Below are 16,933 nucleotides of genomic sequence, written 5' to 3' on the forward strand. Positions count from 1 at the left end.
TATATTATCCAGTTGTTGTAATCAATATTAATCTCTACTTAAGCGTATCGTTACTCTCGTTTTCTCATAGGCTTTGACGTTAGTGTGCAATTCCTTCTCTCATTCTCACAACCTTAATCATCCTTGTTCATCTTTGAGGTGAGTTTACATATCCCCCTTTTTCATCTTTTAAATTTTGGGGGTGACATGTACAACCTATTTATGTAAGGCCCCGTTACCGGTAGCCCTACTTTCGTGTTGGATTTACTCATAAACACAGTTCTAAATATCAGAGTTAATTAAAACATTTACGCGGAATATAAAACTTTCATAAAACATTACATAATTCATAACTTGTCTCAAAACATCCTTTGTCTTTCAACATTAAAGCATTAAAATTAAAACATCATAAGTCTTCAGATGCCAGACTCTTATTCAGTGCCACGTGTCTCCTCAAGCGAGCTGCCTCATCCTACTCACCTGCGTGCATACTAAAAGTCAGCTACGCTGAGTGAGTTCTAGTTAATCACATAATCATACAATACATTCTTACATTTCATACTTAACCTCTTAACTTTCTTTCATACGCACCTAAGTGCTTTTACTTTCATTTTTACCTTCATACTTTCTTTACATACATAATCATACGTTATAAAGAGCCTTTCGCCCTATAACCTCACAGATATTATAAGGGTCTGGTCCCTAGTTTTCGAATATTAGAAGGGTTCGATTCCCTAACATCACAGATATTATAAGGGTCTGGACCCTAACATCACAGATATTATAAGGGTCTGGTCCCTAGTTTTCGAATATTAGTAGGGTTCGATTCCCTCCTCGTTACCATACAACCATACATCATACCTCGAGTATTATTAGGGCTTGGTACCCTCCTTCCTCGAATATTAGTAGGGTTCGGTTCCCTAGTTCTCGAATATTAGTAGGGTTCGATTCCCTCTTCGTTATCATATCTCGAGTATTATTAGGGCTCGGTAACCTCCTTCCTCGAATATTAGTAGGGTTCGGTTCCCTAGTTCTCGAATATTAGTAGGGTTCGATTCCCTCTTCGTTATCATACCTCGAGTATTATTAGGGCTCGGTACCCTCCTTCCTCGAATATTAGTAGGGTTCGGTTCCCTAGTTCTCGAATATTAGTAGGGTTCGATTCCCTCTTCGTTACCATACAACCATCCTTTCCTTCTTTTATTAACTTTATCACATTCAAACACATAAGCATACATAACATACTTACCTTATACCTAGCGTTACAACCTGACAGTACGTGCAATATCCGAAGATCGTTCACGTACCATCAAGCAATCATTCATTCATATCACATATATCACATATGGCATACATTTATCACTTAGGATAAATGTATTAATCAACACATCAAGTATGCACACAGCCCCGAAAACATAACAAGGAATGGGGCTAGAAACTCACCTGAACACGGTTACGTTCACCGTTAATCGTAATCCCTTTCTTCAGTTGTGCACGGCTAACTGTATAACAAGTATACGTATCAAACAACTATCACTACTCATATCATCTTTCTAGTCTTAACTACTACCCACAACGAACGGGGGTCCGGGGGCAGCGCCCCTGGCAGCGGGGTCTAGGGGCGGCAGCCCCTAGCAGGGTCCAAGGGGCAGAGCCCCTGGCTGGGGTCGAGCTGGCTTTAGGTGAAGTTACATTAACTGTCTTATCACATTTTTCATTAGGTTTTTTTTTTTTAATTTAATTTCTAATCGAACTTGGCTTTAGGCGAAGTTAAACCTTAGGCGAACTTAGCTTTAGGAGAAGTTGTCATCAGGCGCACATGGCTTTAGGTGAAGTTAAGCCTCAGGCGAACTTAGCTCTAGGCGAAGTTGTCATCAGGCGAACTTAGCCGTAAGCGAAGTTATCAATTAGGCGAACTTGGCCTCAGGCGAAGTTATCGCTTTGAAGGCGAAGTTATCGCTTTGAAGGCGAAGTTGCCCAGATCAGCCGCTGTTTTGGTTTTTATTGAGCATTTTGGCGATTTTAACACCCTTGTTAAGGTTCGACATCACCCACTACGCTTCCCGACCATTTTCGGTCGTATCTACACTATAAAACTTGGATCTTTAAACTTCAAAGATCAAGAATCATACCTTTCTGAGCTTGTTTGGATCTTGTTTAACTTGTTATCACAACTAATCGCTCTCTCTCTGGGATCTGGCTCGGTTCTTCCCTCGGCCGGCGGCGGTGTTGGTGTGTGGTGTGTGTGTTTTGGAGTGTAAGAGAATATGGTGAAATGAAAGATATTTTAGAGTTTAGGGGATATTTATATCCTTTAAATCCCATGGACCTAAGGCCCATTCTCATTTAACCCATCTCAATTAATCCAAGTCCATGACCCGCTCCTTACTCGATATCCAATAATTAACGCGAAATCACTAAACATAACTTTCTTTATTCAACATTAAAATTTTAGGATGTTACAATTTAAATTACTAATTTTTATTTATTCATCTATTCATAACACAATTCAATATATGTTTACGTGTGATTATTGCATGCTCTATGATAATGCTCTATGTGCTTAATTGTTTATTTTATGTTTGGTGGTTGGTATCTCATCCTCATCTATCCTCATCTAGTATGATCATACACTTACCCAAGTACTTTGATTTCGTGTCAATAGGAACGGGTCCACATCTATTTAGTTGTTTACATTTTTCATGGGAATTGTGATGCTCAATATTAACATATGAACTGTGTTTTTTTATCTATATATGTATCTCAACTAAAACTTATGTATTCTCACCAACATTCGTGTTAACAAACTCTATTTTTATAAATACTACAGGTATAAGTAATTTACATTGATCAAGATTGAAGATATTAGTTTTTACATTTGGATATTTATCCAAACAATAAATATGATGTAATTGTTTTGATTACTCTATTTGCGTATTTGTTTTGATGTTAGTGAATTAAATATTTATTGTCACTTTAATTAGTGTCTTATGAGCTACTGTCCAATGAATACGTTACGCCCCGGCATGTTCCGCCTTTGGTCGGGGTGTGACATTTTATCTCATACATAAAACCCTCAATCAATTTCTCATATTGAGGGAGTGTCGATGGTCAATTTGATCCCGACCCATTTTAAGGTTAGTCAAATCTTTGGACTTATTAATTTCTCCATCTTCTGGTCCAAACTAGCTTTCAGACCGTAAGACTTTTTTGTTCGACATGAAATTTTGAGTCAACTGGTCAGAACCCGACTCCCGAATCAGAGTCTGGATTCTGAACAGTACCAGCTCCTTTAAATCTTAGAAAGCCCATAACTTGAGTTTTACACATCCGTTTAACCTGATCCCAATTGCCTTATTCTCGGTTTTAATGTTATTTTACTATCTCTAACTTTTAGATTCATTCGGAACAACTCAGTCAGCACATTAAAGTTTGGTCTCTCATTTATTTCTTATTATCTTTAAAACTTGTCTTGTTAATAAGGTGAGTAATCACTCCCCTATTTTACTGTTTTTAAAACCTTTTGGGGACTTATGCGTACCTATTCATACTTTACATATTACATACTATACACAACTAACAGACTGTGAATATTGTGTGTTGATCGATTAAATGATTCTTTGCTATTTGATTACTTGCTTTTTTGTTTAAATATAGCATTTAGAGAGGTTCGTCATTTATTCTAGCATATTCATTGATTTTGTCATGGTAGCAATAGCCCAATTTCCAAGGCAATGGTCAACTGACACCAATTACTTGTATTTTTTAATTGTTGATACTCACAATATGGGTTTTCTCTTCTATACATATAATATCATATTGTCAAAAGGTGGTGATTTTCTCACTCAAACTCGTGTTAACAAACCTATTTATTTTGTACGCTTATTGCAAGTTATCGTCTAATTTGTAGTGAAGTAGAAGATCATATAGAAAGGTTATTAAGCTACTTAATAAAAGAAAGGCAAAGTGTTTTGAATTATATACCTTTGTTGATTGTCTTTGGATTAATTTTTCACTTGGACGAAAGATGTGTACTTGATTTGAAAATTTTAAATAAATAAATTAGATATTGTCATAAATTGCATGATAGTGTATTGTGAGCTATGAATAACAGTTCACGTCACGACATTTCTACCGTAGGTTGGGGTGTGACAGTGCTAGTCTTGTTTTATGCATCCTACCGACTCCACAAATATTTTCAGGGACACCAAATCAATGTCCTTAGAGGTTACAAACTGAAATTTGTACTCAACAAGCCAGATTTGTTTAGGAGATTGGCTAAATAGGACACATTGAACTGGGTGAACACGCAGTTGAATACAAACCACGCAATCAAAGGGCAAGTCTTGACAGACTTTGTATACAGAAGTTCCAAAGAATAAAGAAAAGGAACGTTTTGATGAACAACAACCCTCCATACCACCAAAACAGGACTAGGTATGGTCCTTATTAACAGATGGCGCGTCAAGCAAAGAGGGGTCATGTGCAAGGCTAAGATTGATAAGCCCTGAATGACAATGCATTACCAAGAAACTTTAATTAGTACAAACAACGAGGTCGAGTATGAAGCATTCTTAGCAGGACTACGCATTACAATAAACTTGGCGTTCGCCATCTTGAGACACGCATTGACTCCATGTTAATTGGGGGCAGATTAATGGGTTGTACGAAGCTAAAAATGAACCAATGGCTTCATATATGTCTCAAGCTAAAGATCTTATCCAACAAGCGGTTCCAATAGGGTAGGGAGAAAACATAACGTAATAATAAAGGACTTCAATTGGTGAAACCGACTGTTCTTAATGTGAGAGAGGAATATATTCAATGATAGATTAACGTTGTAACTGATGGCTTCAATGTTGCCGGAGAATGTAATTATGTAACATCCTGTTTTTCTAGTCCGGTTAATAAAAGAAAATATGAGTTATTATGAGTCGGGCTAGTGTTGGGTTAAATTGATATGGGTTATGGACTTGGGTTATGAAGGAAAAAATGAAAGACCATGGGCTTAAGCCCATGATCCATAATTATATAAACCTTAAATTGCCCATTTAATTCACTTTACACATATTTCATACACCACCAAAACACACACTTAAGCTCTCTCTCTCTCTCTAATTTCTCTCCTTTCTCTAGCCGAACCAAGATAGAAAACCGATACCGATCCAAGGTAATGATAATATGATATTGTATGAACTCAAATCAGTTAGACGTAGTCACGAAACGATGAACCGACACCGTTAAACCGTTAAAGTCACGAGATCCGAATGGAATCGGGTATAAACCGAACCTAAGATGAGCCTAGGGATCACCCTAGATCAGATCTGTATCGAACGGGATGAAAAACGGTGAAAACGGTGGAAAACGAGTTATATATCATTTTCCAGACGCAGCCGCGGTTTTCCGGCGACAACGGCACCGGAAAGGCGGCGGGTACAAAGAGGGAATGTCAGAGAATGTTTCTGACATTCTCTGACCTAACCCTAATTCGTTAACGGGCAGTTAACGAACTAGAGGTAATTTGCTAGTTGATTCGATAAGGAAACATAACGAACTAGCCTTAGTTCGTATCCAATTCGTTAAAGGAAAAAAAAAAGAAAATGAATTAACCTTGATTCGTTATAGTCATTCGTTAAAAGAGATAACGAATTAGAAGGTCCAATTCGTTACATGGACTGATTCGTTATATGGACTGGTTCGCTATATGGTCTGATTCGTCAAAGGTCCAATTCGCTATAAGGACCAGTTCGTTAAAGGTGTCAGTTCGTTACAAGGACTAGTTCGTTATGATAAGTCAATTTGTTAAAGAGCTGAGTAACGAACTGAAAGTTTAATATAATGACAGAACAGTCCCTGGACTTAAAGAAAAATGATATAATTACATAACAGCCCTTGGACTTTAATGATCTATGAAAGATACCTTTAAAGGTTAACGAGTAACGATTAACTAACCAGTAATAATCCAATGAAGTAAAACCGGCTTAGACACGTAAGATTAATTAAGTAAACGATAAGGAGAGCTAGATCTGTATTTAATATATGGAATGATATTACACTTAGTCGTGCACAACTCAAGAAAGGATTAACTTTAAACGGTGAACGTATTCTCGTTCAGGTGAGTTTCTAGCCCCACTTTCTTGTTATGTTTTCGGGCTGTGTGCATACTCGATGTGATAGTTAATACACTGACCTTGAGTGGTAAGTGTATGCCTTGTATGATTTATGTATGATGATTGCTTGACGGTGCGTGAACGATCTTCGGATATTGTATACACCGCCAGGTGGAAGTTAAAGATATGATTGATATGTATGATGTATGAATGATGTATGAATGATGTATGTGTGTTATATTGACATTATTTGAACTATCTTCTGATATTGCACGTATTGTTAAGGAAGTATGTAAAGACAGGTATGGTACGGTCGCACGAAATAAAGGGACCAGACCCTAATAATATCTGTGAGGATAGAGACCAGACCCTAATAATATCTGTGAGGATAGGGACCAGACCCTAATAATATCTGTGAGGGTAGGGACCAGATCCTATTAATATCTGTGATGTTGGGGACCAGACCCTTATAATATCTGTGAGGTTATCGGGCGGAAGGCTCTTTATGTGGTGCGTATAGTTGTGTGTGTAAAGTAGAGTATGAATAATGTACACCCTTCGGGCATGTGTGCAAGTATGTAAAATTATGGTATGTTGTATGATTAAATATAACCCACTCAGCGTAGCTAACTTTTAGTATGCACGCAGGTGAGTAGAATGAGGCAGCTCGCTTGAGGGGAAGCACATTGCATGGAGTTGAAGGCACTGGCATCTCAATGAAATGTTATGTTGTTTAAAAGACAATGTTTTATGTTTAAACAATTTGAATGTTAGTTAAGACAAGGAATGATGGTTATGTAATATATTGGTTGAAAGTTGTATATTCCGCGTAAAGTTTTAATTAACTCTGATATTTAGTACTGTGTTTTTGAATAAATCCAACGTTTAAGTAGGGCTACCTGGTTCGGGGCCTTACAAATTATTCGTCGGGTGTTCGCCAAGAAAGTGAAGGAGGTTAGGCCAATTAATACTACAACATCGAAGGGAGCCGGACTCAAATGGCGAAAACGGATAAATTTACATTTCTGAGCATAACGGACGGGGCCGAAGAACCCCTGGCCATAAAGAAGCTTCGCCAATGACAATAAACGTGAAAGTTACGGCGACAACTTATAAAAACTATTATTATTATTATTATTATTATTATTATTATTATTATTATTATTATTATTATTATTATTATTATTGGGTATAGTTAAAATACAAAGGGGGACAAAAATGAGAAGTGTGAGAAGAATTTGTGACCACACAAAATACCCCATAAAAATAAATTCAAATAAAGTGATAAAAAAAAATCATAACTTAAAATATATATGTAAAAGAAAAATTTTAAAAAACTAAAATGTTTTCGACATCATTCCCGTTCAAAAAAAATTAACGAAAAGACAATGCCGAGATCAAAGACACAATGACGAAAATGAACAAAAGACACGGTTATAACTAAAAAAAGACACAATAAATCGCAAACTATAACACAACACTGAACAAAATATAGCCCAATGTTGAGTAATATAACACAATATAAAGAAAAAAAGACAAAATATTAAGGAAAACTACACAATCAATGACGAAAATAAACATAAAACACAATTATAAACAAAAAAACACAATGATGTTTTTCACTCACCAATATGTCTTTTTTTAGAACGAGAAAAACGGAGGAAAAATTTTTTTTGTTTTTATTTTTTTTATTTTTTATTAAATTTTGAGTTATGATTTTTTATTAATTTTATTTTTATTTTTAAGGCGTTTTTTTGTGTGGCTACAAATCATTCTCTTACTTCTCATTTTTATTCCGCTTTGTAGAATAACTTGATCATATTGTTGTTGTTGTTATTATTATTATTATTATTATTATTATTATTATTATGGGTCATTTTATTCCTAACGTGATCATGACCGTTATCCTGTTAGCTAGCATTCCTAGCAAGAGGCAGGATCCTGAACTAATTAACTATGTTTGTTATATTTATATTGTGCTTGTAGGTTACGCAAGACTCAAACGATCTACAACAGCTAGATGACTCACTATACCTAAAAGCTCAGAGAAACAGCTGAAATACACGCGGGATGAAGACTAAGTCATTAATTAATCATGGCAGCTAGGGTTCCCGAATTTATAGCACTTATTGTTATTTTTATTTCCTATATAAATTAAGCTACTGAGAACGTTAAAGAACACATTCTGCACCCGCAATACTCATACTTGTATTCTAGCTATTTTCTCAACTAGTTCCTAAGTTGTAACCACCATTTTCATTAATAAATTGAAGTAGGGGATAGTTTTCCCCTCTCGAGGTTGTTTTACGAGGATCCTCACCGAGATCTAAGATTTCTTCCTCAATATATCGTTTTGTCAACCTTTACTTTTACCGCATTTGTCAACTATATTACTTACCTCACTACTGAAAAACACCTCACTTCATGAGTTTGCTTAATTATTGCTTCGGTAGTTTTTGACCAAAATAGTTTGGTGCCCACCGTGGGGCAAATGGTTTTTTTCATACTCAAATCCATATTAACATTCTACCTGAACCGTTTCCTTGAAAATCTATAGTTAAATGGCCTTTCAATGAAAAGCTACATCCGCATCCATGTCGTCCGCAGTTTTTGGAGTTGCTCAACCACTTCCCCATCCACCTGTTGTCCAGAGGAAGGTGACTATTTCCACTGTTAGCATCTCATGAGCCGGAGTATTGAAACCTTCTGAGGATCTAGCCGCGTCGATACATCAATTAAACAATACGAACACGAGATCGATCGATACGTTAAATACATACTTTATTGATAATTAGAGGATGAATGCATTATGGTGTAAATAATAAGTTATGGAGAGAATTAATTTAGATCTAGATCTCTCTATATGTACATACCTTAATTATGAGAATGACTAGCATATATATAGGCCATATGCTCTAGTTTGTTAAGTTAGTCTAATTCGTTATATCTTCATAACGAGTTAGACACCATTTGTTATGCTTCCATAACGAACGGGTAATAACTTAACAAAATAGCCCTCATTCGTTATGCTACCATAACGAATGGGCTTATACCTTAACGAACTAGTCTAGTTAACTAACGAATGGACCTCATTCACTATACAATCCATAGCGAATGGGCCATTTCACATTAAATAAACAACCTAGACTATCTATAACTTATTCGATCGCTACAGACACCAAAACCGTGCACTAACAGACACCCACTTTTCCGTAGCTATCGAATACAGTAACCTCGAATACTTTAACTGCAAATCACCAGTCACAAAACAATGCACTAACAGACACCCCCTTGATTGATGATTTTCGGGCTTGTGCAAATAGACAATCTTTAAATCTTTTCAGCTAACCAACAACTTGTAGCCTCTCATATCAGATCACCCCCTCAAAGTGAGCAACTCTTGGAGATCATCCCGATCATCCATTGGCGTATGATATGGTTCAATCTTTCAACAATCAGCAACAATTCATCAGCTATCTGTCAAAACCGGTAAAGAAAACATATCTTTTCGTTTAACCTCATCACACATCTTCATGAAAAACCCGATCATTCAAAAAACCTTGCAAACGTAAGAAGATGCAAGCTAAATAAACTCAAATGAAAGTTTTATCTCCACCTTTTCTTGACAAATTCAGAAGGTCTTGAATAATCTTCATAAATCTCAAACAAACTCCTCCTTAAATTGCACTTGGTCTCCCCCTCGGCCAGCCGAAACGCGTAAACAGTCGGCCGGAAAATATATTACCAAAATTTGAGAGAAGAGTACCCAATACATTATTGAAACCTTCTTAGGATCTAGCCGCTTCGATACATCAATTAAACAATACGAACACGATATCAATCGATACGTTAAATGCATACTTTATTGAAAATTAGAGGATGAATACATTGTAGTGTAAATAATAAGTTATGGAGAGAATTAACTTAGATCTAGATCTCTCTATATGTACATACCTTATTTATGAGCATGACTAGCATATATATAGGCCATATGCTCTAGTTCGTTAAGTTAGTCTAATTCGTTATATCTTCATAACGAGTTAGACACCATTCATTATGCTTCCATAACGAATGGGTAATAACTTAACGAACTAGCCCTCATTCGTTATGCGTCCATAACGAATGGGCTTATACCTTAACGAACAAGTCTAGTTAACTAACGAAAGGACCTCATTCGCTATACAAACCATAGCGAATGGGCCATTTTGCATTAAATAAACAACCTAGACTATCTATAACTTATTCGATCGCTACAGACACCACAACCGTGCACTAACACGGAGGACCGAGCAACATGCTTCCTCTCACAGCAAGGCCTTATGCCGACGTGTTCATCCAAAGATCTGGGTCACCCAAAACGAGGCCGGTCCTTATGTCTAACGATGAAATTTTTGATGTTTTAGTGCAGATGAAGGAGCACATAGAGACACAGAAACGAACAAACAGCTCTGTCTTGTGGGAGCTCTAGGATATCCAGGCACAAGGGAAGAAGCCATTGGAGGAATCCATCACTCCATTGCTACCTAGGAACCTGAACTTTGATGTGTCAGGTTCCCAAAGGAATCGTTTTGATGATTTCCTTCTCATGTAATCAACAGCCAGAACAAGTGACCTCGTCCAATCTACCAGGATCACTCCTACTCGAGAATTTGGTGTTATCTCGGGATCCCCAGCTAGGATTTTCAATAGTGGTAATTTCAATAACATTATACTTGTAACTAACCATGATGTTGTGCATTGTGCAAGATTCCGGTATTAATCCAATGATTCAGAAGGAATTGTGGAAGCTAAAAGAATTAATCTCCAGCTTACCTGGAATAGTCCATCTGATTCTGGAAGTGGCCCCAAGTAGCCACAGGATCTCAAGATGTGTACCCCCCCCCCCCCATATGTGATGCTCAGATCCTAAAGAGATTCCAGAATCCACACATGAAGCTGTACAATGGGACCACAGATCCTGAAGGGCATGTCTCCTAATACCGAGAGAGAATGGAGATTAACCCCATACCTCAGAATCTAAAGAAAGCCTGCTTATGCAAAGGCTTTGGCTCAACACTCACTTGAGCTGCACTGAAATGGCTCCTTAGTGTCCCTCTTTTTCTATTGAAACTTTTGCTCATTTAGTTCATTTGCTTAATAACCAATTTTCATCTAGTAGAAGTTTTTAAAGGTTAACTAGTGACTTGTATAGAGTAACACTGGGCAATGATGAAACCCTTAGGTATATCGTCAGCAAATTCAGCAAGGAAGCTCTAGCGATCCCCAACCTGGATGTTGCAACGGTTGTGCAAACTTTCAAAATGGATCTCAAGAAAGATACCTTTTTGTGAGGATCTCGTGATGCATCCTTGTAGGAATCTGGACGAAGCAAGAAACAGGGCTCTGAGGTTCATTAGGCTGGAAGAAGATAAGGTGATTTAATAGAGGCTGGATGGTCCTAACAGCTACAACCACCCAAACAGAAAATCAGATTACTCGTCATCTAAACCATATCGATCCAAACCCTACTCCAAAACGATAGGGTCAATGTGGTGGACGATGATGAGGATCATGATTCTTATCCTAACTTATGTGATTATTGTTTTTCTGTCGATATTCCCGGATTAATGTGTGGTATGCAAGTTTATGTGATAAGGCAAGATGGCCATGAAAGAATGAGAAAAACAGTGCATGGAAGACGAATCTAATTTGCGTGCTTTTCATGAAGATTTCGGCCATATGACAAAACACTGCATTTTTCTAAGAACGGAAATCAACTACCTACTCAACAAGGGTCCTTTTAAAGAGTTGTTGCTGGTAAAGAAGAATCAAAATGGCATAATCTCCACCACTGAGTTCTCTGATCGTGAACGTTATCTCCGAGGGATAGGATATTTGTGGCATGTCCTACTCAGCAGCCAGAAGGAATGTCAAAGTAGCCAAGGTAGAAAAACCCGAAGGACCAACTAAGAATATGATCTTGCCTAAAGAATACGGAGTCACGTTCGATGATGAGGACATTAGAAATATTCGGGATCCTCATCACGATGGTTTGGTCATAACCCGATATATTTCTAATTATGTTGTACACAAGATCCTAGTGGACAATGGAAGTTCAGTAAATATCATCCAGTTGGACACCCTGAAAAGAATGAATATTCCGGATTTCGAGATGTATCAAAGTCTTCGATTTTGGTGAGATTCAGCGGGGAAGCCATGAGTACAGTGGGAGAGATCAAACTGCCAGTCTATGTGAAGGGAGTAAAATCTATCCATAATTTTTGTGTTATTGACGCGTTGACTTCTTTCAGTGTTATCATAGGAAGGCCCTAGATCCATGATATGAAGGTCTTACCCTAAACCTACCATCAATGCATTAATATGCCGATGCCTTTGGGTTATTTTCAAGATTCAAGGTGATCAACAGGAGGATAAAGATTTTTATGCCTCATCAATGAAACCTGCGGCTAAACCTACTCAAGCATAGCAATCAAAGATCAAAACACTTGATGTCTTGGAAGCAGATGAACAAGAGGTCAAATAAATATAATTAGATGATAAGGATCCTGACATCAAGGTGTTGATAGGAACTAGGATTCCTGAATAAATTGAAGAACAGTTAGTCAAGTTCCTTAAGAACTGAACATCTACCTTTCCATGTAAGCATGAGGACATGATAGGTATTTCTAAAAATGTTATTACTCATAAACTGGGTTTGGATAAAAATTTCAGGTCAATTCAACAAAAGAGAAGAAAATTCTCACCTGAAAGAAATGTCATCATCCAAGAAGAGGTGGAGAGATTGTTGAAAGCAGGAATGACCAGGGAGGTAAATATCCCAAGATGGTTAGCCAATCTGGTGATAGTCCAGAAAAAGAATGGCAAGTGGAGAGTTTGTGTCGACTACACGGACCTCAATAAGGCTTTCCCCTAAAGATCCTTTCCCATTACCGCATATATACTCAATGGTAAACGCAACTGATGGGCATGAAGACAAGGAATTTATGACTTCAACAGGTATATATTGTTATACTGCGGTGCCTTTTGGTTTGAAAAATGCAGGTGCCACCTATCAAACATCGTTCAACATGATTGTTAGGACTGTATTTTCTCTGCAGAGGATATAATATTCTTAAAGATATGTCTGGATCAGTTATCCTCTCGAAAAGCTCCAGAACCATGTCGAAGATCAAGGATCCTCAGAGGTTAATATAATTAACAATTGTTTCATGTGTATATGTTATTGTTCAACAAAAGTAACGGCTATGTGACTTGGTCCACCTTAAATTTCGCTACTGGAAGCTACCAACACGTGGTCAATGAACATTGGAAGACTAGTGGAATAGTGGCGGATAGATAGGACTTATTGTTGTATTTATTTTCTTTATAAACATCGAGATATGATCGATTAGATATATCACTTGTACTTACACACTCTTAGAGCAAAATTCACTATTCTCTCTATGCACGTTAGCTTCAACTGTAACATCGATCTAATCTCCACAACCATTGTAACCCTTTTTTGATATTAATAAATTGGTGATCGACAAGTTGTTATCACCCGGGGTTTTTTTTCTTTTGATCTGAACAAGATCAAAGGGTTTTTCCTCGCAACAAATCTCGGTGTTCACTCCATTTTCATTCATATAATCGTTGTTATTAGCATAGCACTATTCCTAACTTTTACGGATTTGGATACATTACCTTAGCTGATTTTTATCCAAAACAATTTGGCGCCTACCATGGGGCAATTGGTGCTATAATCCATATTACTCCTATCAATTTTCGATTTTTTCATACCCATATCACTATCAATGGCCTCTCAATCAACCTCTGCTTCATCAACCATGTCGTCATCGGTTCCTCTCTCATCAAGGAATTTGCCACCGATGCCTCCGCCAATCACGGGAGCACAACGACCTGCTGCTGCTGGAAGCAAGACGCAACTACCAGTCTTCCATAGCTCGAAAACCGTTGCTGCTACGCCGGTGGTTAATACTAACAGTGATGTTTCATCTACGTTTTCGCAGGTTAAAGCATACATGGAGCAGCAGAACAAGACCAACCAGAGGATCCTTCGTGAGTTAGAAGATCTCAATAATACTAAGAGGCCAGCGGAGGATCAAACTCCCCTAATGCCCATGATACTGGATTTCACCAGTCTAGGATCCATGGCTCAGTTCAAACAAGGATCATCTATCCTTCAACATGGGTCCATGGGTCAACAGACTCAAGGATCCTCGTTGTTCCAGCAAGGATCATCTATCCTTCAACAAGGGTCCATGGGTCAACAGACTCAAGGATCCTCGTTGTTCCAGCCAGGATCATCTATCCTTCAACAGGGATCCATGGGTCAACAGACTCAAGGATTCTCGTTGGTTCAGCCATGATCATTTATCCTTCAGCAAGGGTCCATGGGTTAGCAAACTCAAGGATCCTCATACTTCCAACAAGGATCATCCATCCTTCCACCAGGATCCTCTGGGTTATATCACCAAGGATCCTAGAATTCCCAACCTCAAGGATCCTTCTTTCGGAATCAAGGATCCTCAGGAGTTCAACATCAACGATCCTCCGAAGTCCATGAAGGAGATATAATCCCCATGCAGACCATAGCTTCAGGAGGACCAACTCCTATCGCAGACTCCTCTCATCCTAGCTACTCATCCGGGATGCCAACCTTCGCCCAGCAAAGAGGTAACTTGTATGATCCTATATCATTTAACGCTAACCGTGGTCCCATGCAGGATGCAGGTATCAACCAAGCTATGGCCAAGGAGCTACAGAAGCTCAAGGATATGATATCCAGTGTTCCCGGGGTGATACGACCAATCCCCGAGATACCTGAGGGAAGTCACAAGTTATCCAGATTTGCTCCACGTATGTGTGATGCTGAAATCCCGAAGCGATTCCAAACCCCCAACATGAAGACTTACGACGTGACCACTGATCCTGAAGAACATGTGGCACAATACAGATAAATGATGGAGATCAATCCTATTCCTGAGAGACTCAAGGAAGCTTGCTTGTGCAAAGGCTTCAGATCTACACTGACAGGATCGGCATTAAAATGGCTGCTAAGTCTTCCTCCCTTTTCAGTTACTTCTTTTTCACATTTAGTTAACTTGTTCAACAATCAATTTTCCTGTAGCAAGAAATTTGAGATGTTAACTAGTGATTTATACCGAGTTATCCAACCAAGTGATGAATCCCTTAGGGATTTTGTTACAAGGTTCAGCAAGGAAGCTCTGGAAATCCCTAATTTTGACATGGCTACTGCTGTTGAAGCCTTCAAGATGGGACTTCAGAGGGGCTCCCCCTTTTATGATGATCTTGTGATGACTCCTTGCAGGTCTCTAGATGAAGTAAGGAACAGAGCACTAAGGTTTATACGGTTGGAAAATGACAAAAGGATCCAAGAAAGATTGGGGGCTCAGACAAAACAAGAATCCCCTGACAAGAATAAAGGATCCTCCTATAGGAACAACAACTCAAATCCGTACAACAAGTTCAACAATCAAAACGTGCGAGCAGTCGAAGAATGAGATGATGATGAAGACTATCCCTGCATCTCTGAGTATTTTTTCTTCGTAGATACCCATGGCTTGATTTGTGCCATGAAGGATCTAGGGGAGAAAGCAAGGTGGCCCCGAAAGAACGAGAAGACAACCACCTTCGAGTGCATTGGCTTAAGGAGGGAAATTGGATACCTCCTTATCAAGGGCCACTTCAAAGAGCTCTTGGGAAGTAAGAAATCCAAGATCCAGGATCCTGAAGATCTTCCACAAAAAGCAACACCACCACCACTAGATGCTCATGTGATCAACTTCGTCTCCAGAGACTACGACATATTTCAAGCTTCTTGTCCTGTAGAAGAAAATCCTGCAGAAGAATTCAAGTTGGACGATGAAAGAAGACCACTCATCCCTACTACTCGAATAACTGATAAGAGAATTTTTTTCGATTCGAGTATCCAGGATCCTCACCAGGATGAACTAGATGTGCGAATGGTCAATTTCATCTCTGGAGGATCAGACATACATGGAACTTCCTTCTCCGCAGAAAAAAGGCTCACCAAAGAGATTAAGTTGGATAACGAAGACCGACCATTAGTATCCACCACTTTGACGACAGACAAAAGGATCTTCTTCGATGAGGAAGACAAACTAAACATCCAGGATCCTCACCATGACGGTTTGATTATTACTGTATTTATCGCTAACCATTATGTACGCAGGATCCTAGTTGACGGTGGGAGCTCGGTCAACATCATCCAGCATGATTTCCTCAAGAAGATGAACATCCTAGATTCGGAGATCATCCCTAAAACATCAGTGCTAGTCGTTTTCAGTCGAGAAACTAAGAAGACATTGGGGGAAATCAACCTCCCAATTTATATTAAGGGTTAAATTCATATCAAAAAATTTTGTGTTGTTGATAACCTTTCTTGTTGCAATGTTATTCTAGGTAGGCCCTGGCTGCATGGAATGAAGGCGGTGGCCTCAACTTACCACCAATGCATCAAACTACCTACTCCATGGGGAGTTGTGAAGATAGTCGGTGATCAGGCGGAGGCCAAGAACTATTATTCCTCATCAATGAAGCCAACAACCAAACAAACTATAGCATAGCAACCACAGAAACATCCTAGCAACGTACTGGAAGCTCGGGAGAAAGACATTAAAGAAGTATCATTGGACCCCGAGAATCCAATGTAAAGGTGTTCCTAGGATCCAATACTCCCAATAAGATCGAGGAGGATTTGGTATCCTTCTTAGGGCGAAGAAAATCTACCTTTGCCTTTAAACATTCAGACATGACAGGTATTTCAAAGGAGGTAATCACTCATAAATTAGGCCTCGATT

The sequence above is a fragment of the Bidens hawaiensis genome, unplaced genomic scaffold, assembly GCF_021521415.1.
Source record: "Bidens hawaiensis isolate Kalapana, Puna unplaced genomic scaffold, B.hawaiensis_p1.1 tig00000190_1, whole genome shotgun sequence".
Taxonomy (NCBI): domain Eukaryota; kingdom Viridiplantae; phylum Streptophyta; class Magnoliopsida; order Asterales; family Asteraceae; genus Bidens; species Bidens hawaiensis.